Here is a 26,854-nt window from a genome sequence, read left to right on the forward strand (position 1 = left end):
TGCCACCCGTTACAATGTTCGTCTGAACCAGTTGCTTCAGTTGCTGTTCATAATATCGTCAATCAAGTGAGGCTTTTTTTAAAAACAAAGTTCGCATTTATTTGGTACGTTTCACCTTGGTTGGTGTAGTTTTGAAGTGTAGTACATGTTAACCAATTTGAACATGGCAAGCTATGTAATAATTATCCGATTTTCTTTTTGTGGTGATTGAGTGATTGACCGGGATATCTTTCCGTTCTTTGAAATAATAGTACTATGGCATCTTATATTCTGCTTAGTGGACAGACCGGGACTCTGTTTAATGTCTCTTCTGAAAGATGACACCTTTGATAGTGCAGCACTCCTGGGTACTATACGAGTGAGTGCGTCTAGATGTTTGCACGCAGGTGCTAGAGCGGGACTTAAAACCGATGAGTATTACCACCTGAGCCACAACTGAAACATTTGTGTTGTGTTCTGTTATCTTTTCTAACAATGATTCAACAGAACTGCAGATGTCTACATTAGAACAATGTTTTATTTATGTACACATGGTGAAGTAAAGATACAAATCTTATAGAGACTTAGTTATTACAGAGTTTTTTCTAGACTCTCCTGGAACTTGTGTGCAACTGTCTTTCTGTACATCTTACAACCTTCTGGGGCTGGCTGGATGTCACCTGACTGATACCTTGCGCCACCTGCTTGTGGGAGGTCACGCTGTGAGTACTATTTTCCCTATCAAAGTACAGTATTATGAACTTTTCTAGGAAGTGCTTTGCAGAAGTACACAGTTAGGGCAAGGAAAAGTTTCTAAATGTCATTTGTGGTGCTTTTTTTTCCATTTAAACATTGGGCTGGATATTCCTGGGAGTCGGAAAACTCCTTGGAGGGGTGAAAATGGCAACCGGAACCAGTTTCCCATGATTTCTGATTTTCAGCAGTGCCGAGGGTGCAAGCTGATGTAGGTTGGTGTAGGTTATGTGCAATCCAGACCTGGCTGGCTCCATTGCAGGGATAAGCATGTCTGAGTCTTCTGCAATTTTCATGGAAAAGAGCAGTGTTCATGGCACCTTTAGAAGTGTTGTGAATCATAGTCTGGACAAGAGAACCTTTTTGAAAGGTGAATTCTGATCTTGCCCATGCCAAGCTTTTCCAGCTCTCATAGCCTCCATGCTAAGCTATGCCTCTATACCCAATCCCCATGCCCCCTCATACCCACCATGCAAAGCTCGCACTTCCCATGTCCATTCACTCTGAACCTTATACGGACAATAGAGTAGTAATTTGCTTTTACTACAGCCCTATAGTCAGTCATCTGGACCCTTAAATATCAATAGCAGAAACTGCAAGTACTTGAAAGCTCTATGTTGTGTAAATTGTGTCAAAATAAAATGTCCTCCAATTTTGAAGTAGTATTTTCTCCATAGAAAGCTGTAAATCAAGCAATGTTTTCCTTGAGGTGCTGCTGTTTCAGCACTCTATTGGATATCTGAGCTCTCAGCTAAGCGTCCATAAAGAGGCAGAAAAGTCCTGAAACAGCTGTAAGGCCTTAGCTTGGGTGCAGGCGCTTAGCTTGACATGGTGGATATGAGGGGCCATAGGAAGCTGGGTAGAGTGCACAAGTGACATTGATGGACATGAAGAATATGTGAGAGTGAAGTCAAAGCAAGATTTTTTCAAACAATGGGTCACGGGACGGTGTTGGGAGCAGAGCGATTAGTTTCAAAATGGAACAATGCACTCCTTCGGCCAGAAGTGGCAGCAGAAAGCAGGTTGTGTGCCCAGCACATACACCGACGTCACACTCTCTGTACATCGTGCTTTCTGTGAAACTCCAGAGGAGAGATTCCTCCATTTTCTGGCTGCGAAAAAGCAAGGCAACAGGACTGTGAAGAACTGAAGATAGATTGTTTTGAACAAAGCAATATAAAGGTGATTTCTTGAGGTATGGCTCTGTTAATTGTGTCAATGCAAATCAGGATGCAAACCCCATGTGTGTTATATGCAGGGAAGTACCGGCAAATGTCAGTTTAAAACCCTCAAAACTTCAAAGGCATTTGAAGACATGGTGAGTTTGAGGACGCACCTCTCGAATTCTTTTTCAAAGGCTGCAGCAAGAAGTTAAATCACCAGCTAAAGTCCTTAGCAGAAATGTAACACTGAATGACAAAGCAAATGAGATTGTGAGGACCAAGCAGGCTCACCCGTCTCATAAAGGTAAGCAAAAATAGTGTGTCGCGAAGGTCGGCCGGTTGGTAAAAGTGGATACTGGGGGGGGGAAAAGCTTGAAAAATACTGGTCTAGAAGGCCTTGATGTTTTTATTACATCTGGGACAACGCCCAAAGCACAGCTTTTTAAATAGCCTGGGCGGGATTCTTTTGCTCCATTTTGCAGAAGCCCCGGGGTTTCCCAATGGAAACCCCATCGACCAGCTGGCGTAACGGAGCCTCCCGCCGGCGTGGTGAGGCAGAGATGTGGTGTGGCGGGGCGGAGAATCCCGCCCCCTGTTTCTACACCTGACAGCTTCTGTTGCTGTCAGGTGTACTGTTTCTGGGGGGGGGGGGGTGGATCTGACTCCTGTTATTGCACCAAAACAGGAAATTTCCCAACTCTCACTACCCACCAAGGGGATGAAAATCCAGCCCAATGTCTCCAATGTGTGAGTTTGATTCTCTGATTTCTGCTGCTACTCACATTGATATCCAGTTTGAATTGTAATGTACATGGGTGAAGTAAGAGGATTCTGCAGGTGAGAAGCATGAGGATGTATTATTTACTCATCCAACTGGTTCCAACTTGGCAGCATGGTGGCACAATGGTAATCACTGCTGCCTCACAGTGCCAGGGGCCCGGATTCAATTCCAGCCTTGGGTCACTGTCTGTGTGGAGTTTGCATATTCTTCCCATGTGTGAGTGGGTTTCCTCTGGGTGCTCCGGTTTCCTCCCACAGTCTAAAGATGTGTGGGTTGGGTGGATAACCGTGCTAAAATGCACCATGGTGTCGAAGGATGTGCAGATTATAGCTATAGGGCAGGGTGGACGGGAGAGTGGACATGGATAGAGTGCTCTTTCAAAGGGTTGGTGCAAACGTGATGGCCACATTTCTGCCTCACCACACTGGCGTGATGTTCCGTTACGCCGCCTGGTCAATGGGGCTTCCATTGGGCACCGGCAAAATGGAGCATCCCACCGGCGGAGAATCCCGCCCAGGCTGTTTAAAAAGGTGTGCTTTGGGCCTTCTAGACCAGTATTTTTCAAGCTTCTTTTCCCCGGGATCCACTTTTGTACTGTAGGGATTGATTTGTAAGATCTCAGAGCATGGTGGCACAGTGATTAGCACTGCTGCCTCACAGCGCCAGGGACCCGGGTTCAATTCCGGCCCCGGGTGACTGAGTTTTACATGCTCTCTCCATGTCTGCATTAGATTCCTCCGGGTGCTCTGGTTTCCTCCCACGGTCCAAAGATGTGCAGGTTAGGTTGAGTTACGGGGATAGGGTGGGAGAGTGGGCCGAGGTAGGGTGCTCTTTCAGAGGGGCAGTGCAGATTCAGTGGATCGACTGGCCTCCTTCAGCACTGTAGGGATTCTATGGAACAGATTGTTCACACTGTATCCCAGTGACATAGTCTATAAATGTGATGGAAACACATTCCAGAGTATTAAAAATGAACTGTAAAAAACAAAAACAAGATCCTATCAAAGCACTCTTCTCATTCTAAAATATATTTTGTAGTATTCCTGTTCTGGTTGTGAATGTACATTCTAATGAATAAGTTCCTCATTTATGCACATCCCATGGATCAGGGAGGCATAATGCCCGATTCTTCAGAAATGGGCTTGGATTCAGGTCCTGACTCATAGGCCACTTAGTTCATTTCAGCCTAATTTCAGGAAATTTTCACAATACGGCACATGGAGCACATTCCAAGGATATGTGCTTGACTATAATTTGGGTGAGTCATTAGGCTCATGGCACCATTGTCGCAGAAATTCAAGGAAGAGGCCAGTCCCAATTCCAGTGAGGACTAAATCTGCGGTACCACCTATCCTGCCAGACTGATGCTCTACACATCCCCTAGAGGCTTTTTATGTGGAATAACACATACAGGAACTCGAGATGATCTTATTACTTCTTAAATGTTTCAGAGTGCCCCCAGTACTCTTGTTAGTTAATTGTGCATGGGTATCTAGATTTATTTGTAAAACTAAATTGAACCTGCCTTAGTTTTGAACGGCTTCTCTGTCCATTCCCACAGGATGTGTTTGCCAGGGGCAGGAAGTTGTCTTGTTTGCTTTTGGTGCACAATTTCAGATTCACTCTTTTGACATGTTCCACAAAGGTAAGTACAAATGAGGGAGCACATTCTGTCCACTGCGTATATTTGCTTAGAAACCTACAGTATTACTCGCACAGCAAGAAACAGCTGCTTGAATAACTTCAGAATTTTTGACTTCTGGCAAACCATTCCATATATTAATCATGTATTTTAGGAAATGCTCCCTGATGATCCGTCTATACCTTTTGGTAACTGTCTCCCTGTCCTGCAGTCATTGTTTGACTTTAAACACTGCTGTGGATTAAAGTTCTCAAATCTAATTGTAATCTCCTATACACCAGGAAAGTCCCATTATTTGCCTCCGTTAAACGGTAGTAATCAAAAGTGTGAAGATTTTAATTACAGTAATCAGCCAACATTTGGCATATTTCTTACTGATGATATCTCTGATTTTCGTTCAAGAGACTTGTGCCCCTCAATTTTTGTGTGCTATCATTTTTTTTCATGGAAAATAAAGTATATCAGTGTTCCTCGACAAGGTTAGGGGAAACATCAGCCAGGGACCCAGAGCTCCTGCTGGGGAGTTCATTTATTTACAGGGAAACTGGATCAAATCTTTCTCAGCTGTGATGTCCACTACAGTTGAATAGTCTGCCAAAACTCACTTCAGTTTATAAATTAAATAGGCACTTTGGTGAGGTGCCTGACACTGCCAAACACCTGTGGGACTGGATGAGTCACTGTCCTTAAGGGGTTGGAGGTTAAACTGACACACATATAATGCATTTTGTGAATTATTAAAAGCCTTCTTGAGCTCTTGAAATTGATTAATCTAAGTAAGGAACTAGCTGCAAACAGTAATGAATGCAGGAAATACATAATCAAGACTACATCAGCAAGATCACAAATTTTCAGTGATTTGCACATTGTTTAACATTTTACTATTTTTCATTACAAAAAAAAAAATACTGTTTTTAAGTTAATCAGAGTTGACTTTAATCCATCAGTTCTTTAGATCACTTAGTGAAAAACATTAAATATGGGCAGCAGGCAGTGCTGATTTTTTTTCAGAATGAATACTTTTAATAGCTTGAATTATAAATGGATCTTTTGTGTAGCCACATCTGTTGGGACGCAGCTTGCCTTCCCTATCTAATGTGCAGCAGGGATGTGGGAGAGATTTGAATGAGAGACAGCATTGCTAACGAGGATAAAGTAAATCCCTCGTGAACATTTCAGCCAGCGATTGCTGTAAAATGTACTTGTATTACACTTGCAGTTGGTGGTATATGCTGCAAATAGGTCAGGAGAGGGAAGACTTGTAAGAAAATAAGTTTTATATACAATCTTCAGATAGCCAGATTAATCAATTCTAGTCTTGCCCATCCAGAGGGAAGTAGTAATTGCACGTTCACTTAGAAAGCAACCATATGCCTGGAAATCCGCAGCATTCCAAAGACCAGAGTATGATTTTAAACTCTCTTCGAGCCTGGTGTTATTTGTTGAATTGGGCTGATCGGTTCTACTTGCGTAAGATTGCTTTTATTTCTTCTGATAACTATCCTGGGTAAAATAAATATAGAATGTTACTAATACAATTCAACATTTTGGTGTGCATATATTTAAACCTGTCTTGAGTTGATAGAGTTTATAGTTGCATAGATTTTGGAACCAATAGTCCTTTAATGTTGATTTTTGAAATCTGAATATGCTACATCAGAACTTTCAACTTTGTTATGAGCATTGTTACTGGAATATTTCCTCCTTTTAATTTGTGGATTATTCTTGCTGCTGTGTTTGAGGCAGAAATATTTGCATTCAAAGGTTTTCCGAATCATGGCAATACCCATCAGAGCTTTTTGCGATCATTTTAAGCTTAACGTTTTGAATTAGTAAACTAATCTTTTAAATGCAAGCTGGATGCACTAAATTTTGTTAACATTTTATAAACTTTTTAAAAATGGAACTGTAGTTTGGTAATTGGTGCACATTTTTGTGATAGCTAATGTAATGGCTTAGTCCTACAATTTATAGTTCAATTGATCAGTTAAAATTACATATGTATTGATTGCAAATCCGAAGGAATCAAATGCTGTTTGCTGCTAATGCCTCTTCACTGTTGCGTTTTTCCTCCTAATGGAAGAAAAGGACCTTCTATATATTTTTACATTTGCATTGTAAAGAAAATGGAAGGCTTTCTTTTTTGCAATGTTTTAATTGGTATGCGTTCCTCATTCTGGCCCTGATTTTAACCCTGATCAGGGGAGGATTTGGTTGAATAACACTGGCCAATATCCCACAATGGCACATTGGAGATAAAACCTGTAACATAGATACAAAATACACTTGACATTCAGTGGTCAGAATTGCAATAAATAAGGTACTTGTAGATATGGCCTAGGATGGAAAAGTATAGAAAATGCAGCCATTTCATTTGAACTGATATGGAGACAGAATCACAGAAAATAGGAGCAGGAGTAGGCCATTTCGCCCTTTCGAGCCTGCTCCGCCATTCAATATGATCATTGAATCAGAGTCCCTACAATGCAGAAGGAGGCCATTCGGCTCATCGGGTCTGCACCAACCCTCCAAAAGAACACTCTGCCTCAGCCTATTCCCCAACCCTATCCCCATAACCCCTTAACTCCACTTAACCTTTAGGCACTTAGGGACAATTTTAGCATGGCCAGTCCACCTAACCTGCACGTCTTTGGACTGTGGGAGGAAACCGGGCCACCCAGAGGAAACTCATGCAGGCATGAGAATGTACAAACTCTACACACAGTTTTCCTTGTACAAGAATGGAGTCAACTTTTCGCAGTAACTTAATTTGAAGCCTACTTGTGACAATAAGCGATTTTCATTTTCATTTTTTTTCAACTTTGGGATGATTTAACCAGCCCGTCTTTGTGTAACATTCGTGACAAGGATTTTTTTTTTTTGACTCGCTGGGAGATGCAGACTCCTTTGTCCAGAAGTACAATTTGTGCTCAGTTTGATTTGATCTATGGCTCATTGTATGGGCACTTTTCATGTCTGTTGTTTGGGTCTGTTCCTGATGATGTTAGATGTATATGAGAGATTTCTACTGTTTACTCCTCACAGTAATCTATTTTCTTTCTTTTCTTTATTACTATTTGGTACAACTTTTATCACCCTCATGCTGTTCGAAGTTAAATAAGGTTTTTCTCCCCAATTGGGGAGTAACGAGGTGTGTTAGTTAAGGGAGTGATTAAGGGTTTTCTGCAGCTCAGTTATTAAAATGAACTTAATGTGTTTGTGTTCAGTTGTATTCTGTTATTTGTAGACTTTGGGTTTTTGTTTGCCACTGTTACATTTGCTTTTGGGTTTTGTAAGGGTCCTTCCCTCATTTCCCCTTCTATTTTGTCATTACATGGATGACTAATGAACTTGTGACTTTAAGGTAAAGACGTCTGTAAGTGGCCTGTACCGTTAATTCAAACAGAAGTATCCAGAAGGCTGTGCTGTTTTAGGCAGGTGATTGCAGATTGGCTGACACCAATGATGACTTGGTTTGATTGATTTGGCTGGTGGCCAGTGACTGAGCCCAAAAGGCTGTGCTCTCCCCGGTAACAGGTGGTAATTGGATCTGATCCCACTGGAATATTTCAGACCTTCAAGGGTTGAGTCTTTGGTTTCACTTTCTGAAGTTTGGATGGAGGGTTCTAATTGATTCACCGCAAAAAGATCTGACTAATCCTCTCCATTAGGCCACTGAGGGCTGATTCTCTCTCCAGTAAGTTTGGGTGTCATTCTCTCAAGGCTGCAAAGGCTTAAAATCAAACCATGAGCGAGCAATGTGGAATGAAGTGTCTATATTGAAAGATATAGGCCTGGAGGTGAACCTCTGGCTGACTGCCCCAGTTTGATGAGGAATAAAGCTTCTTTCCACAAAGCATGCTGCCAGTGAGTACTAAATTCTCTGACCTCAAGGAGTGATTCTGCAAGGAAGACCATTACCAGCTGTAAACCGGAGACTTTAATCAGTGAGCAGCTGTGAAGAAAAGGTGCTAATGGACCACCATTTGTCCTTCAACCTTGGTGCTTGTACCCCTTTCGCCCCCTCGTGTTTGTCTGTCTTGTGTGTGGATAGAAGATGGGACAGCACCCCCCCCCTTCCCATGATGGTCTGTCCTGTGTGTGTGGGTAGAGTGTGGGACAGTTAAAGGGATAGTAGGTTAGTTTGTTATTCAGTTGCATTATGCATATTTCATTATTTGTGTTATAGATGAACAGTAATTTGTGTTATAGATGAACAGTAATTTGTGTTATAGATGAACAGTAATTGTGTTTCTACATACAAACCTGATGACTGTAATTATTGGGCAGCCAAGGGCCAAAAACTTTGAGAATTTTTAAAAGAATTATTGGTTAATTCACTTATGGTGTGACTCCAGATAAGTGAGGCTGGATGTTGTAACAGTGTGGTTATGCTCGACTTGCAGCAGCGTGTTTGGGTTGGGGAGAGGGGTTGGGGTGGGTTTCATTTGTTGTCTGATGCTCTCTCTTTGTTGAGACATCTGATTGGCTCAATGGCCATGTTGAATTGAATCTCTTGCTGAAATGAAAATGAAATGAAATGAAAATCGCTTATTGTCACAAGTAGGCTTCAAATGAAGTTACTGTGAAAAGCCCCCAGTCGCCACATTCCGGCGCCTGTTCAGGGAGGGCTGGAACGGGAATTGAAACGTGCTGCTGGCCTGCCTTGGTCTGCTTTAAAAGCCAGCGAATTAGCCCTGTGCGAAACCAGCCCCTATCTTTGTCTCAGTGCCACTTGTTTAACATACCTCCTTGGCAATGGCTGACTCTGGTTCCCCGCCCTTCCTGTGGGATCAACCATATTTACCTGGTGCATGCGCCCCTGCGCTCCGGGGTTTCCCTTTGTTAGGGGGCCGCCCAAAATGGACACGGCCTTTGCTCTCGCCATGAGGCCGGGTCCCTGCGTTCCAGGGTTTCCCTATGTACAGGGGCATCCAACATGCCCACCAACTGTGCGTATGTCATGTGGGTGAGCCACTGCATCCGGGTTTCCCTTTTTACTGGCCCTCCAAAGTGGCTGCTTACGGCGCTATTTTGTTCCTTCAACCTAAACCTTACCTGCTGAAGCCAATCTTAAAATCATTCCCTTCCTTCTCATTGTGTCTACCCTCTCTCTGCCCCTGTGGTTGTTCTCTTCGACCCCCTGCCAGATGTTTTCTACCCGCTGGGAGATGCGCGCAACCCCCTTGCTTTCATACTTCCTAGTGCTTGCTTTCCTCTCTAGTGTGGTGGCCCCATCCCAGGGCTGATCTTATCCCTTCCCTGTGCCCGATCCATTGCCATCCCCCTGGCTCCTTTTCCCCATTTCCTGCGCTCCGCTACCCTCACCCCTTCCTTCCCTGTGAGCTGGTGCACTTGCTCAAAGCAAGCCAGTACTGTTCTGCACAAACGTTGTTTCATGTCCATTAATTTTCTTTCTCCTTTCTCTGCATCTTCCTCATCGCTGCCTTGTCTGCTTTTTGTCCAGGCCATTCGACCACACTAACTCGGCCACCTCTGCGGGGTGTTAAAATAATGTTCCTTGTTTTGGAATGTCACCCAGAGCCTACATCCCAAATTTTATTCCGACTTTGTACAGGGTCAATTTTGCTTGGTTGAATCATAGAATCCCTACAGTGCAGAAGGAGGCCATTTGGCCCATCGAGTCTGCACCAGCCCTTGGAAGGAGCACCCTACTTAAGCCCACATCGACACCCTATCCCGTAACCCAGTAACCCCACCTAACCTTTTGGATACTAAGGCCAATCCACCTCGCCTGCACATCTTTGGACTGTGGGAGGAAACCGGAGCACCCGGAGGAAACCCATGCAGACACTGGGAGAAAATGCAAATTGCACGCAGTCGTCCAAGGTTGGAATTGAGCCCGAGTCCCTGAGCTGTGAGGAAGCAGTGCTCACCACTGCTGCCAACTCGGCCCAGCATTTTGCCAGGTCCGCCCCAATGTCTTGGTACACCGGTATTCTGTGTCCGTCCCAACTGCTCCCCTTTATAGCCGAGCCTAGCGCAGGATCCTTTCCCGATCCTGGTACCTGTGTATCTTTACGATTATCGCCCTTGGCTGCTCCATGGCCTTGGGCTTCGGTCAGAGTGACCTGTGCGCCCTGTCGATTTCCAACGGCTTGGGGAAGGTGTCCTTCCAACTAAGTTGCCCACTTCTTGGGTCATAAAGTCTGTTGGGTCCCTGTCCTTGATCCCCTCGTTCAGGCCCACAATTCTAATGTTTTGGCACTGAGACCGGGTCTCCTGATTCTCTTCAGGTTCCCCTGGGTCACCACAAAACTTTTTATTTTTGCCTCTAGAACTACAATCCTGTCGCTCTGGTCAGTCAACGCCTTTTCAAGAACTTGGATCGTCTTCCCCTAAGCTTCTAGCTTCTTATCCATTCTGTCGATCACCATCTGCATGGTGACGAGTGGTGCCATTACCGCCACCTTGACCACCAACTAGATCTCCGCTTTGATTGCCCCTCCCTCATCACGGTCAATTCCTTAATTAGGAATATTTTCCATCCATCTCGGGGTGGGGGGAGGACATTGCCTGGGTCGAAGTCTCCCTCTCTCTGGGGTGGCCGGGCACCCCCCTCCTTGTGGGTTCGCTGGCTCAATCGCTCATTGTTCCTGTCCTTTTCCTCCGCTTCTACCTTCTCTGCGGCCTCTTGAGCGCCCACTTGCTGGCATACTGCACCTTTCCTCTTCCTTTCCTGTTTATGGGTAGAATGAGTCTGAATTTTCGGGCTAAATTCGTCCAAAAGTGCCTATTTTATGGTGTTCAGGAAAAGAGCCAACTGATGTGCAACTGCTCAGCACATCCCCATCACTGGAAGTTCTCACCGGAAAGATTTCCAAGTGTGGTAGCGAGTGGGAACTGCCACTGGCTTCCCGGTGCTCAGCCCAGTGATGCCGGTACCACAATGCAATGTTAATTGGCCCACTTAAGGAGGCCCCACGGGCTCCATGCCGCAAATCGTGGCTCGCCGGCTGATTAACTGGGACCGTGCTCGCCAGGCTGACTAGGTTCAGCAGCACTTAAACATTCTTGCACAGCCAACCCCATTCAGCTCGCAGCCATGGCGCCGAGACAACCGGCCCCAAGATTTGGAGAGGCTCTTGGATGCGGTTGAGGCCAGGAGGGATGTCCCGTTCCCCCTGATGGTCCCAGAGGGTGAACCACACGGCAGCCAGTACCACCTAGGATGAAGGGGCAGCTTGGGCGGTGTAATGAAGAGGACAGGCCTCCAGGACCGAAAGAAGGTTAATGACGTACAATGAGCCACACATGTGAGTTGCCACCGGACCCACCCCTGCGCAACCACTGTCACCCCATGTATGGTTAATGATGCCCTCTGTGTCCCCGCAAGTGAAGTTGTCCAACAACTGTCGAGAGAGGGCCCAGACTGGTGGCAGTGTGCCAGACATCAGAATCCTCATCACATTTGTGGAACGGGACCTGGAGGTTATGGGGTGGCCGAGGACAGAGCGGTCACCAACGTGGAGGTTGGCGCACGCCACAGATGGGAGGATCCACCCGGACAATCTGTCACACCTGAGTTGTTAATGCTATTCAGACTGACCCATCCCTGCCACTGACCACTTGTTCATTCTCCCGACTGCAGCGGTTCAAGAAGGCAACTCGCCACCACCTTCTGAAGGGCAACTAGGAATGGGCAATAAATGCTGGCGCCCACATCCCGTAAATGAAAAAAAGGACCTCCGGCCGATGGAGCTGGCCCATCTGAAGTGAACCCCAGTGTAGGAGCGTTTCCAAGGCCTGAGTATCAAGCCAGCTTTTACGTGGGGTACTTCCCTCTTAATTATGGCTCGGCTTAATACACAGAGCTGCAGACACATCAACCTGGTTAAGGTGGCTTTATTATTCCAAGCTTGGTTCATGTACATGAGAGAAAGATCTGGATAAATGCCTAGATCAATCTGTCTAATACTGGTAAAAACACATCAATTGTAGATTTCCCAAAAATCAATAGCCCACCCCAGTTGGACTTGATCCAATCCTTGGAGCTGTCACTTTTATATTATCCAGTAAAATTTACTTGAAGCAAAATGATGACTTGTGATCAGCTCATGATTTAACCCCTCCTGTCACCTGTTGTTTACCAGGTTCTTGTGTCCATTCTAAAGTTGTTTTTCTGACATTCCCATCCTACATATCGCAGTCATTTCCTGTCCACCTCATTGTTCATCCAGGAGCAGGATGCCAAAGTTGGTTTCCTCTTTACAGCATTGATTGTCCAGAACAGGATATTGGGGGCACTGATATGAACTGTTTACTGAGTTGACTGTGTTATTTGCTGACCTCAATCCTGTTTGTCTCAAAAACATGGGCAAGTTAGCTAGCTTAAATCCCATCATGCATTGTGGCCACTGCTTGTAGCAAGAGTTTAAATGCGTATTACTGCTATGTCCTAAAAATACAGGTTTAATGGTTAATAGTTATTACTGGGTATACTTTCTATGATTAATCTCCATCCTTAATAAGCTAACTTATGTAGAACTATTCTAGTTTTGTCCTCGCTATTCAGTTTTAAGGGGTCTCATCTCTGGACCCCCCTTCACCCAGGGTCATGTTGGCACCGACCGAGAGGAGGGGGTGCTGGGTGCCAACCTGAACCCATCCTATGGATTGGCGACCGGCGGTCACCAGCATCCCCGAGTTACACCCCTCTGACAACGCCGCGTGTTAAGCAGCAGGCTGCCTCCACCTCTTGGGAATACACCTCAACGCAGCGGTAGAGCGAGGAAGGCTAAGCACATCGAGGATCACTGAGAGGGCACTGGGGGAGGGTAGGTAGGGGGTAAGAAGGGGAGTGTGCATTGGGGGAGGGGTGTTGGCGATGTGGAGGGAGGTGATGTACATCCTGGGGTACACCTAGACGCAACGGTTACAAATGCCTCAGCCCTTTCTTTTGTACTAATATGCTGGGCTTCGCCCATCATTTGAGGATGAGGATATTTGTGGAGCTTAGTCTTCCAGTCGTTTAATTTAATTGTCCACTATTATTCATGAGTGGATGTAACAGGACTGCAGAGCATTGATCTGACCCATTGGTTGTGGGATCACTTGACTCTATGTCGCCAAGATGCGGCTTTTGGTGTTTAGCGTGCATGTAAAACTGTTGTAACTTCAAGAGGTTGGCACCCCATTTTTTTGATCTACCTACTGGCGTGCCTTCCTGCATTCCTTATTGAACCAGGTGGTCCCCTGCTTGAAGGTAATGTTTGAATGGGGGATATGCCAGGTCATAAGGTTTCAAGTTGTGGTTGAATCCAATTTTGCTGCTGGCCCACGTGGTCATTGATGCTCAGATGCTAGATTTAATCTTGATCAATCAAATTTCGCCCTGTGATAGTGCCACACAACACAAGAGTATCCTTAAGTACGAAGGTGGGTTTCCACAAGGATTGGGTGGTGGTCACTCCTAACAATATTGTCATGGGTAGTTGCATCTGCAACAGGTAGATTGGTGAGGATGAGATCTAGTAAGTTTTTCCTCCTTTGTTGGTTTCCTGGGTGTCATAATATCCACTCATGTATATAATGAAGTGCAGACAGGCAGTGATTGACACACAGGATGACCAGTAAGCACACAGCACAGTGTAACCAATCACCAGACAGGACACTACCACTATAAAGCCAGAGGGCACTAGGTTTCCCGCTCTCTCGGGACCCAGCTACTGAGACAGTCAGAGTCTACGAGCTAGCAAGCACAAACACCATGCGGTAGCTAGTAAGTCTGGTCAGGCTACTACAAGGTCACTAGTCAGATCAGTATAGTGTCGACTCACAGCTGAATATGTACAGCAGTTCATCTAGTTGAATAAAACAGTGTTGGATCTTCTCCTGTGTTAGACGTCTGTTTCTAACTTCCCTGCATCGAGTGCAGTCCACATCGAACCAACCTGCCTAACACATCACTGGGTAACCTGCTGCAGAGAGCTGTGTCCTTCAGGGCTCAGCCAGTAGTGATGTTACTGAGCCACTCTGGGGGACTTCAGCATGTGACCTCACCTTCTTTTTACGCTCAACATGGAGGAGCACTCGTACATCAGTTGAGGGGGCCCATGATGGAGTTGGTAATCAACAGGAGGGTTCCTTGTCCATGTTTGACAATGCCATGAGATTTCATGGGGTCCGGAGTCGATATGGAGGACTCCCAAGCTAACACCCGCCCAACTGTATAGCTCTTTGCCGCTACCTCTGGTAGGTCTGACCTGCTGATGGAACAGGACCTGCTAAGGGATGGTGACAGGAGGTTTCCGGGGTGTTGGCTGTGAAACGTGACGGCGCGAACACTTGGGCTCCATTTCGTAGAATCGCCCCCATTAAACTCAAAAACTCCACTATTCATTAAACCTGTAATTCTTATGCAGAACTTACTCGGTACTGGAAGGAAGCTGAGTGTTATTGAAGACCGAATTTTTTTAATTATAAAATTTAGTCGTATCATTTTCCATTGACCACAAAGTTCAGGCTATGTGGTGTTTCTGACTAATTCAAATTGGAGGACCAACTTACTGATGTATTTCCAAATCACTAACCATCTAATTTAGTTAGGGAAAATGTAGATTTTTTTCGTGAATGAATTTGTTGCACTTTCAAAGGGTTTGAAAAGCTACTTTAAGAATCAACTGCCCTCTAACAACCGGTTGCACCAGGAGAGGGTCTGATCCCTTGACACTCTATCTATCACCATTTTGGAGGTGAACCTCTATTTTCCACTCTTTCTCATTCTCAGAAATATTTTTTAATATGTATTGAGAATTATGAAGCTGAATTACGGTAACCTACACTGTTTGATGCTGAATACTGTTCCTTTATCTATTTTATTTCAATGAATTTGACTGCCTGTTTTATAGACTGAGTCTCCATCTGAGAGTGTGTCTGCTGGAGATAACTAACATGGCAGCATGTCTTATGTTCCAGTAACCTGGAGTATAATGACTTCAATCCCCTTGGTTTCACTGTCATTTACCAAGATACTGTTAAAAGATACATTTTGGATTGTATGGATGTGGTATTATAGGTATTACAGCACCTGATATGCTGAAGCGCCATTGGTGGAAATTGTCTGCTTTCTATTGGTTAGGAATGTATGGTAGCTCTGCCCTGCTAGGCGGGGTATAAGAACCCGTGAACCCCAGCAGCCTTCATTCTGTACCTGAGCTGCTGGGGGAAACATCTAGCTTATTAAAGCGTTCAGTTGGACTACAGCCTCACTTTAGTGGTCATTGATCGTGCATCAATTTAATAAGCTAGGTTTTTTAAGAAAGGATGGAGCTCCGAATCAAGCCGGAGTGTCTGCAACTCAGCCCCCACGCGGCGAACTCAGTGGCAATCTTCAAGCACTGGCTGACGTGCTTTAAAGGGTATCTTGGGACGGCCGAAAACACACCCACAGGAGAGCAGAAACTGCAAGTCCTGCACACAAGGGTGAGCCCGGAGATTTACACCCTCATCGAGGAAGCGGAAAACTTCGATGCAGCAATAGAGCTGCTAAAAGGACACTATTCGCCCGGTGAACCAGGTCTACGTCCGGCACCTGCTTGCAACAAGGCGACAAACTCCTGGGGAATCGCTGAAGAATTCTACCGTGCACTCCTGGTGTTGGGGAGAAGCTGCAGCTGCCCGCAAGTTTCGGCGAGCGAACACACGGAACTCTTAGTCTGGGACGCTTTCGTGGCAGGTATGCTATCCTCACAAATCCGCCAGCGACTGTTAGAAAAAGACACTCTGGGTCTCAGGGAGGCATGGGCCCTTGCAGGCTCCCTGGACGTGGCCTCCAGGAACGTCCGCACTTACGTTCCCGACCGCGCGGCAGCCCCCTGGGCAGCGTGGAACCCTTCCGCGGCCGACCCCGAGACTTCCCCCATTTCCCCATAGCCCTGCGCTGCAAGGCAGCCTGGCAACCCCGGGGGGCCCCGCTGCTACTTTTGCGGGCAGGCCAAGCACCCCCGCCAGCGCTGCCCAGTCCGCGCATCCACCTGCAAGGGATGCGACAAAAAGGGCCATTTTGTGGGGGTATGTCAGGCCTGTGCGGTTGCCGCGGTCTCCGGCGGCGAATGCGGACCGCAACCACAAACATCTCCACGGTCCCCGTGCGGCCAGCGGTCGCCGGCATCTTCCTATTCCAGGGCCACGTGCGGACCACGGGTGCCGCCATCTTGTTCCGCGGACGCCACGTTGGAGCGATGGACGCCGCCAATTTGTGCACCCCCAGCCATGTGCGACCAATGGGAGCCACCATCTTGGATGAAACCCCATGACCCCAGCTTGGCTGACCACACACTGCCCGAAGAGAACTCTCAACTGCTGCGATTAGCCTCGGTGACCCTGGGTCAGTCCCGGCCTCGAATACTCTCAACTGCTACAACATCCGTATTCATCAACGGGCACGAGACGTCCTGCCTAATCGACTCTGAGAGCATGGAGAGCTTCATACACCCCGACACGGTAAGGCCCTGTTCTCTCCTCATCCACCCCGTTAATCAAAAAATCTCCCTGGCCTCCGGTTCACACTCAGTGGAGATAAAGGGGTTTTGTGTAGCAAACCTCACAGTCCAGGGAAGGAAGTTCAAAAATTTCCGTCTCTACGTCCTTCCCCACCTCTGCGCGGCTACTCTCCTGGGTTTAGACTTCCAGTGTAACCTCCAAAGTCTAACCTTCAAATTCGGTGGCCCTATACCCCCCCTCACTGACTGCGGCCTCGCGACCCTCAAGGTTGAACCGCCTTCCCTATTTGCGAACCTCACCCCGGATTGCAAACCCCTCGCCACCAGGAGCAGATGGTACAGTGCCCAGGACCGGATCTTTATTAGGTCAGAGGTCCAAAGGCTACTGAGGGAAGGGATCATTGAAACCAGTAACAGCCCCTGGAGAGCTCAAGTAGTGGTGGTAAAGACCGGGGAGAAGCATAGGATGGTCATCGACTACAGTCAGACCATCAACAGGTTTACGCAGCTGGACGCGTACCCTCTCCCCCGCATATCCGACCTGGTAAACAGGATCACGCATTATAAGGTCTTCTCCACGGTGGATCTCGAGTCCGCCTACCATCAACTACCCCATCCGCACTAGTGACCACAAATACACTGACTTTGAGGCAGATGGGCGGCTCTATCACTTCTTAAGGGTTCCCTTTGGTGTCACTAACGGGGTCTCGGTCTTGCAACGAGAGATGGACCGAATGGTTGACCGGTACGGTTTACGGGCAACATTCCCATATCTCGATAATGTCACCATCTGCGGCCATGACCAGCAGGACCACGACACCAACCTCCGAAAATTTCTCCACACCATAAATATCCTTAACCTTACATACAACAAGGATAAATGCGTGTTTAGCACCGACCGCCTAGCCATCCTCGGCTACGTAGTGCGAAATGGAGTTATAGGCCCCGACCCTGAACGCATGGGCCCCCTTACGGAGTTCCCCCTCCCTCACTGCTCCAAGGCCCTGAAGCGTTGCCTGGTTTTTCTTAGCTTCTACACCCAGTGGGTCCTCAACTATGCGGACAAGGCACGTCCCCTTATCCAATCCACAGCTTTTCCCCTGTCGATAGAGGCCCGCCAGACCTTCAGCCGCAACAAAGCAGACATTGGAAAGGCCACGATGCACGCCATCGACGAGCCGCCCCCCTTTCAGGTCGAGAGCGATGCGTCCGACATAGCTCTGGCGGCTACCCTTAACCAAGCGGGCAGACCGGTGGCCTTCTTCTCTCGTACCCTCCATACTTCCGAAATCCACCACTCCTCAGTCGAAAAGGAGGCCCAGGCCATAGTTGAAGCTGTGCGACATTGGAGGCATTACCTGGCCGGCAGGGCATTCACTCTCCTCACTGACCAACGGTCGGTTGTTTTCATGTTTGATAATGCACAGCGGGGCAAGATAAAAAACGACAAGATCTTGCGGTGGAGGATCGAACTCTCCACCGACAACTACGAGATCTTGTATCGTCCCGGGAAGCTAAATGAGCCTCCTGACACCCTGTCCCGCGGCACATGTGCCACCGCACAAGTGGACCGCCTCCGAGCCCTCCATGAGGACCTCTGCCACCCGGGAATCACTCGCTTTTTCCCTTTTGTCAAGACCCGCAACCTGCCCTACTCCATCGAGGAGGTCAGGACAGCCACCAGGGACTGCCAAATCTGCACGGCGTGCAAACCGCACTTCTACCGACCTACAGAGAAAGCGCACCTGATAAAGGCTTCCCGTCCCTTTGAACGCCTCAACATGGACTTCAAAGGCCCCCTCCCCTCCACCGACCGCAACACGTACTTCCTGAACGTGATTGACGAGTACTCTCGGTTTCCATTCGCCATCCCCTGACCCGACATGACCACAACCACAGTCATCAAGGCTCTCCAGGGTATCTTTACACTGTTCGGGTTCCCCGCTTACATACATAGTGATAAGGGGCCCTCCTTTTATGAGCGACGAACTGCGTCAATTCCTGCTCAGCATGGGCATCGCCTCGAGCAGGACGACCAGTTACAACCCCCAGGGTAACGGACAGGTAGAGAGGGAGAACGGAACGGTCTGGAAGACCGTCCTACTGGCCCTACGGACCAGGAACCTCCCAGTCTCCCGCTGGCAGGAAGTCCTCCCGGATGCCCTCCACTCCATCCGGTCACTGCTTTGTACCACAACCAACCAGACACCTCACGGACGTCTCCTTGTCTTCCCCAGGAAGTCCTCCTCTGGGACCTCGCTCCCAACTTGGCTGCCAGCGTCCGGACCCATCCTGCTCCGGAAACACGTGCGGGCGCGCAAATCGGACCCATTGGTCGAGAGGGTCCATCTGCTCCATGCTAACCCCCAGTACGCCTACGTGGCGTACCCCGACGGCCAACAAGATACGGTCTCTCTACGGGACCTGGCGCCCGCCGGAACCCCACGCACACCCCAACCACCAGTCCCACCCGCCCCTCCACCGCAGCACCTTACAGGAGGATCAATCCTTCCGGCGGCCCCGTCTAGGCCTCCCCACCCACTGATGCTCCTCGCAGGCGCTCCCTTCCCAGGTCAACCGTTTTCCCCACCAGCACCGTCTAGGGGTGCCGAAGCTGCCATGGAGATCGAAGCCACGCTCCCGGAGTCACAGATGCCCGCGCCTCCACCGGAGTCACCGCCGAAGCTCCGACAATCACAGAGGACGACTAGGGCCCCCGATCGACTGATTGCTTCATTGTAAACTGTAAACTGTAAATGTAAACCATCAAATGTACATAGCTATCAGAATTGTAAATAGTTACAAAACACTGTACGGAGGTATTACGGTACCTCCATAACTAATTCTACCACGTTGCCATGTTTTGTAGTTTTCGGGCCACCACCCCCGCCGGACTCTTTTTTAACAGGGGGTGAATGTGGTATTATAGGTATTACGGTACCTGATAGGCTGAAACACCATTGGTGGAAACTGTATGCTTTCTTTGGTTAGGATGTATGGTAGCTCCGCCCTGCTAGGCGGGGTATAAGAACCCGTGCCACCCCAGCAGCCTTCATTCTGTACCTGAGCTGCTGGGGGAAACATCTAGCTTATTAAAGCCTTCAGTGTGACTACAACCTCGCTTTAGTGGTCATTGATCGTGCACCAATGGAACATAAGTGAGGCCCATTTAAACAAACAAGCGGTTAGTGGTGTGCACTCTGGGCAGAATATCCTACGTCCTCTAAGAGCCAAACCCTTATGATTGAGGGGTGTGGGGTTATACAAAGAAGGAAAGAAAACTACATTTGAGGCTTAGTTCCCTTCCTTTGATGACAATAAATTGCTGAGATGAAATGTATGGCATAGTTTAAACCAATCATTTTCAAACCCAGGGTTGAGCCAGAGGTCATGTAACAGGAGTCTCTCCTTAGAAGGTTGTAAGGTGTACATGAGGACAGTTGTGCATAAGGGTAGTTACAGGAGAGTCTAATGTAACTCTATGATAACTTGGTCTGTATATGATCGTTACCTTATCACGTGTACATTAATAAACCATAGTTCTGGTGAATTCACCAGCAGTTCCATCGATTTATTGCAAGACAAGATCATGGAACACAACAGTGACATAGCCCTGAAACTTTGTGTTTGCTTTGATCATGCACCCTGAGTTATATCACTTAGTTGTGCTGTAGTTTTTCCTCGAACGTCTTCAATATGGACGTCTTGGGGTGTTCAATCAGTGTACTCAGCAAGTGCATAGGCCTCTGGAGGAGTCTGCATTTCCACTGGTTTAGGGAGCCACCGTTGTAGGCTGGATGATTAGAGTGCTGTGGCATCTGATGGTGTACTTTTGATACCTGAAGGAGGTGACCATGGTTGTGTATGTAGTGGGCACCCTCTAGAGGGTACCATGTAACTGTTTGGTTGCAGGGTATGGGTTGCGGTGTATGACTGTATACCACCGTTGTCTTGACCGTGTGCAGTCTGGATCCTGATCCTTTGACCATGTGTTAGAGGGCCAAGTAGAGAGGCATTTTGATCGTAGTGCGTTTTGCTTCTCAATCAGTGTTGCATGAGAGTATCATTAATTTAAGTTTGGGCTGCAGCAGAGAATAGGAATGTGGTCCTGGTGCACCTGGCAAGAGTCATTGTGATGGAGGCAGGCCCTATCGTGGCAGATTTCATAGGCTGAGGCATGCAGCATAATAATTTGTGTGATCGTAGTCACGTTCTCTAAGATGCTTGTCCGAGTGTACCACCTTTCCCATTGGCCGTTTGACTGTGGGTTTAGGGTGATGCTCACAATATGCTCGTGGTCCAATGTGTGTGCAAGGTTTTGAAATTCAGTGGACATGAATTGCCAAGTGTTGTGTCTAAAGGATGTGTGGCGCAGTGTCTCTTGAGCTTGATGATGACCGTGTTAGAAGGTAGTCTAGTTTGAACCACCCAGAATACGAATCAACTAAGACTAAATGTTTACCATTCCACTCGATGATATTAACTGCTGTGAATGACCATGGGAGTTTCAGGACCCCATTTAGGTGCAGCAGTTCTTTTGCTTAATGTGGCTTAAATGCATTGCATGGTGCACACCTGGAGACTTCTCTCTCCATGTTGGCGTACATGAGCTAGTATAGAGATTTCTTAACCATGGGCACCCTGGGTTGAATGCAAGGCCAAGTTGCTCAGTGTAATACCTCTGAAGAGACGTAGGGACGGAGAATCGCTGGCCACTGACTATCTGTCCATCCAATCATGGAATCATAGAATCTACGGCATGGAGACAGACGCTTCAGCCAAACTGGTCCAAGCCAACAAAAAAGCGCATCTAAGCTAACCCCATTTGGGCAGCAGGTAGCACCGTGGTTAGCACTGCTGCTTCACAGCGCCAGTATCCCAGGTTCGATTCCTGGCTTGGGCCACTGTTTGTGCGGAATCTGAACGTTCTCCCAATGTCTATGTAGGTTTCCTCCGGATGCTCCGGTTTCCTCTTGCAAGTCCCAAAAGACATGCTGTTAGATAATTTGGACATTCTGAATTCTCCCTCAGCATACCCGAACAGGCGCTGGACTGTGGTGACTAGGGGAATTTCATAGTAACTTCATTGTTAATGTAAGCCTACTTGTGACAATAAAGATTATATAAACCTTTCCTATCCATGTATCTGTCCTTTTAAATGTTGTCAATGTCCCTGCCTCAACCACTTCCTCCGGCTGCTCATTCCACATATGTGCCACCCTCTATGTTGAAAGAAAAAATTGCTCCTCCGGTTCCCATTAATTCTTTCCCCTCTTAACTTAAACCTATGCCCTCTAGTTCTTGATTTCCCCAACCCTGGGAAAAAGACTGAGTGTGTTCACCCTATTCATGCCTCTCATGATCTTGTACAGGTCTATAAGGTCAACCCTCCGCTATGCTCCAAAGAAAAAAGACCCAGCCTGTCCAATCTCTCCCTATAACTCACTCCTTTGAGTCCTGGCAACATCCTTGTAAATCTCTCCTGCACTCTCTCCAGTTTAATAACATCTTTCCTATAGCAGGGTGACCAAAACTGAACACAATACTCCAGGTGCGGTGTCGCCAACAGTCTCTACAACTGCTACATAACTTCCCAACTTCTATACTCAATGCCCTGACTGATGAAGGCCAGCATGCCAAAAGCCTTCTTTACTGCTCATCTACCTGTAACTCCACCTTTAGAGAATCATGCACCTGAACCCCAAGGTCTCTCTGTTTCACAATACTCCCTAAGGTCCTACCATTCACTGTGAAAGTCCTATCTTGACTTGACTTTCCAAAATGGAATACTTCACTTACCTGTATTGAACTTCATTTGCCATTTCTCGGCCCACTTCCCCAGCTGATCAAGATTCTGCTGCAGATTTTGATAACCTTCCTCACTGTCTACAATACGACCTATTTTTGTGTCATCTGCAGACTTGCGGATCATGCCTTGTACATTCTCATCCAAATCGTTGATATAGATAACAAACAGCAATGGGCCAAGCACTGATCCCTGAGGCACACCACTAGTCACAGACCTACAGTCCGATAAGCATCCTTTTACCATTACCCTCTGCTTCCTACCATCAAGCCAATTGTATATCCAATTTGCCAGCTCTCCCTGGATTCCATGTGATTTAACCTTCCAGAGCAGCTTACCATGTAGACCCTTAGCAAAGGCCTTACTGATAGACTATGTATACTGCCCTACCCTAATCACCCTTCCTGGTCACTTCATCAAAGAATTCTGACAAATTTGTAAGGCATGATCTCCCATGCACATAGCCGTACTGACTACTCCTAATCAAACCCTGCCATTCCAAATTATTGTATATCTTATCCCTCAGAATACTCTCTGGTAACTTACCTACCACAGATGTTAGGCTTACCGGTCTATAATTCGCAAGTTTTTCTTTTCAGCCCTTCTCAAATAATATTTGCTACCCTCCAGTCTTCTGGTACCTCACCCGTGTCTAACAATGATGCAAATATCTCAGCCAGGGCTCTAGCCTCAAGCAGTGTTTTTGGATATACCTGGTCAGGACCAGTAGATTAAGCCACCTTCATACATTTTAAAAAATACATCCATCACCTCTACTAAAATGCGAACTGTCCCCAATATATCGCCACAAAATGTCCCAGGTTCCCAAGTCGTCTTGTCATTCTCCATGGTAAACACAGGAGAAATATTCATTGAGAACCCACCTCAGGCGGTTCCACACATGTGTCCACTTTGGTCTTTGAGGGGTCCTATTCTCTCTCTAGTTATTCTTTTTTCTTTAATATACTTAAAGAATCCTTTTGGATTCATCTTAATAATCTCCGCCAAAGCTACCTCATGCCCCCTTTTTGCCCTCCTAATTTCCTTCTTGGGTATACTCCTGAATCCCCTTTACACCTCCAGGGAATCCCTTGATTCCAGCTGCTTGTACCTGAGCCATGCCTCCTTTTTCCTGGCGGTTAGTTAATCTCTGGTGAAGAATGTGCAGAAACCATGGGGAAACTCTCTCCAGGACTCTCGTCAGCCCCTCATGATGATGATGTGCAGTTTTCTGCATGTGATGTCCTCATTTAAGGCATCTTTGCCTTCCTGGATTCTACGAGAGGACAACATCTCTATTGTCATGATGTCTGTCGTCCTCATGATCTGTCTGTCTGTAGTGCGTAGAAGGCTCTGCAGAGGGCAAAGGTCAAATACAGCTCCTTACTACATTTGTAGACAAGGCGGAGATTGTGACATTGCAGCTTTAGCATCATGTGCTGCAGTTGTGTACACGCATTGTGAAGAAGCTTTTTTTTTAAAGATAGTTGAGTAGCTGATCTCAATCTCAACAGTTGAAGGATGACTATATATGAAGTCATGAATTTCCGACAGATGAAGACTAAAGTAAGGAGTTCCTTTTTGATCTGTGCATAGCGAGTCTTTGTCAGTGATGACCCTTTATGCAAAGGTTATTGGACTGCAATTCTGGATACAGATTGGCGGCTGCTGATATAAGTATGTGTGCTCAAATGTCAAAATATTGTACCATTCGTGGGGCCGCTTTGAGTCTGTTGAAGACTGCTGTGTGATGTTGTTGCCAGCACCATTTGACATCCTGGTGGGTCTCACTATAACAAGGAATCAATTTGAAAGATAATTTGTCAATCGAGGAAGCGCTGTACAGCATGCTTGCCCACAGGGTTGGCCATCAATCGTATAACCATTGTCTTGTCTGGGTCTGGATTTACACTATTGGCAATGAGTAAATGACCCACGTAAAGAACCTGGTTGACCCTGAATCTGTATTTCACAGGGTCAAGCTTCAGCTGTATGATCCTGATTCTGTCAATGACAAGACAAAGATATGCATCATGTTCTTGCATAATACGACCCAAAACCAGGATCTCATCGAAGATTTCGCAGGGTTGACCTGCAGAGAGTTTCTCTGTGCACCACTGGGAGACCTTGCTGCCAGTGGAGATCCCATAGAGCACATGAAGAAAATTATATCTGCCTACTGGAGACACGAATGTGATAGTTTTGAGGATTCTTCATCTCGTGGGATCTGCCAGAACAAGCATTTTGCTTCCAGAATGCTGAAAAATTTCGCATGTTTGCTTGCGATCACCTATTGTACTGTCTTTATAGGACAATGAAGTCTGAGCAGCGCTTTGTTCAAGTACACTGGGTTACTGCATTTCCAAACAGTGCCGTCTTTCTTTACTGCGACCACCATTGCTGAAACCCATTCTGTGGCCTTGTCTATAGGAGTTATGACACCTAGTGCTGTCATCCCAAGCAACTCCTTGTGACTTTCTACTTCATTACTGGTACTCTTCTCTAAACTGTTGGTGGTACTGAGTCATCTAGTCTCATGTGTTTTATTACTGGTAGCTTCCCAATGACATCACAGTTGAAGAGGTCTTTGTACTGTTATCATTTCTGGAGCCTGGTGTTGTAAGGCATGCACCTGGACCAAGGTGGATGAACCCCAGTTTAATACTGTCCTGGAGACCTAGCAGTGGCCTTACATTCTGGTCATAGAGTCATCGAGATTTACAGCATGGAAACAGGCCCTTCGGCCCAACTTGTCCAGTTTTTGCCACACAGCTAGTCCCAATTGCCCGCATTTGGCCTATATCCCTCTATACCCATCTTTCCCATATAACTGTCTAAATGCGTTTTAAAAGACAAAATTGTACCCACCTCTACTACTGCCTCTGGGGTGTATTCCAGACACCCACCGTTCTCTGAAAGAATGTCCCCTCACCTTAAACCTATGCCCTCTAGGTTTAGACTCGCCCAACTATATAAAACTCAAAATTGACCTGTGTGCAGTGGAGAATGGCCACACTTTCATAAGAACATAAGAACTAGGAGTAGGCCATCTGGCCCCTCGAGCCTGCTCCACCATTCAATGAGATCATGGCTGATCTTTTGTGGACTCAGCTCCACTTCCCGGCCCGAACACCATAACCCTTAATCCCTTTATTCTTCAAAAAACTATCTATCTTTATCTTAAAAACATTTAATGAAGGAGCCTCTACTGCTTCACTGGGCAAGGAATTCCATAGATTCACAACCCTTTGGGTGAAGAAGTTCCTCCTAAACTCAGTCCTAAATCTACTTCCCCTTATTTTGAGGCTATGCCCCCTAGTTCTGCTTTCACCCGCCAGTGGAAACAACCTGCCCGCATCTATCCTACCTATTCCCTTCATAATCTTATATGTTTCTATAAGATCCCCCTTCATCCTTCTAAATTCCAACGAGTACAGTCCCAGTCTACTCAACCTCTCCTCGTAATCCAACCCCTTCAGCTCTGGGATTAACCTAGTGAATCTCCTTTGCACACCCTCCAGCGCCAGTACGTCCTTTCTCAAGTAAGGAGACCAAAACTGAACACACTACTCCAGGTGTGGCCTCACTAACACCTTATACAATTGCAGCAGAACCTCCCTAGTCTTAAACTCCAGCCCTCTAGCAATGAAGGACAAAATTCCATTTGCCTTCTTAATCACCTGTTGCACCTGAAAACCAACTTTTTGCGACTCATGCACTAGCACACCCAGGTCTCTCTGCACAGCAGCATGTTTTAATATTTTATCATTTCAATAATAATGCCTTTTGCTGTTATTCCTACCAAAATGGATAACCTCACATTTGTCAACATTGTATTCCATCTGCCAGACCCTAGCCCATTCACTTAGCCTATCCAAATCCCTCTGCAGACTTCCAGTATCCTCTGCACTTTTTGCTTTACCACTTATCTTAGTGTCGTCTGCAAACTTGGACACATTGCCCTTGGTCCCCAACTCCAAATCATCTATGTAAATTGTGAACAGTTGTGGGCCCAACACTGATCCCTGAGGGACACCACTAGCTACTAATTGCCAACCAGAGAAACACCCATTAATCCCCACTCTTTGCTTTCTATTAATTAACCAATCCTCTATCCATGCTACTACTTTCCCCTTAATGCCATGCATCTTTATCTTATGCAACAACCTTTTGTGTGGCACCTTGTCAAAGGCTTTCTGGAAATCCAGATATACCACATCCATTGGCTCCCCGTTATCTACCGCACTGTTAATTTCCTCAGAAAAA

At 46.7% G+C, this 26,854-nt stretch overlaps 1 protein-coding gene across 7 annotated transcripts in view; it reads left to right on the forward strand.

Moving 5' to 3' along the window:
• The window catches only part of rapgef4a (Rap guanine nucleotide exchange factor 4a), a 631,693-nt gene that overhangs the window by 292,333 nt on the left and 312,506 nt on the right, over positions 1-26,854 (forward strand). For 2 of the 7 annotated variants that reach the window (XM_072476146.1, XM_072476166.1), the window contains exon 1: positions 5,538-5,788. The exons of the other annotated variants lie outside the window; for them this stretch is intronic. The gene's annotated coding sequence lies outside the window, so the exon portion shown is untranslated. Of the gene's footprint in view, positions 1-5,537; positions 5,789-26,854 lie in introns of those variants that run through there. 7 annotated transcript variants of the gene reach the window in all.

Source organism: Scyliorhinus torazame, chromosome 2 (assembly GCF_047496885.1).
Source record: "Scyliorhinus torazame isolate Kashiwa2021f chromosome 2, sScyTor2.1, whole genome shotgun sequence".
Taxonomy (NCBI): domain Eukaryota; kingdom Metazoa; phylum Chordata; class Chondrichthyes; order Carcharhiniformes; family Scyliorhinidae; genus Scyliorhinus; species Scyliorhinus torazame.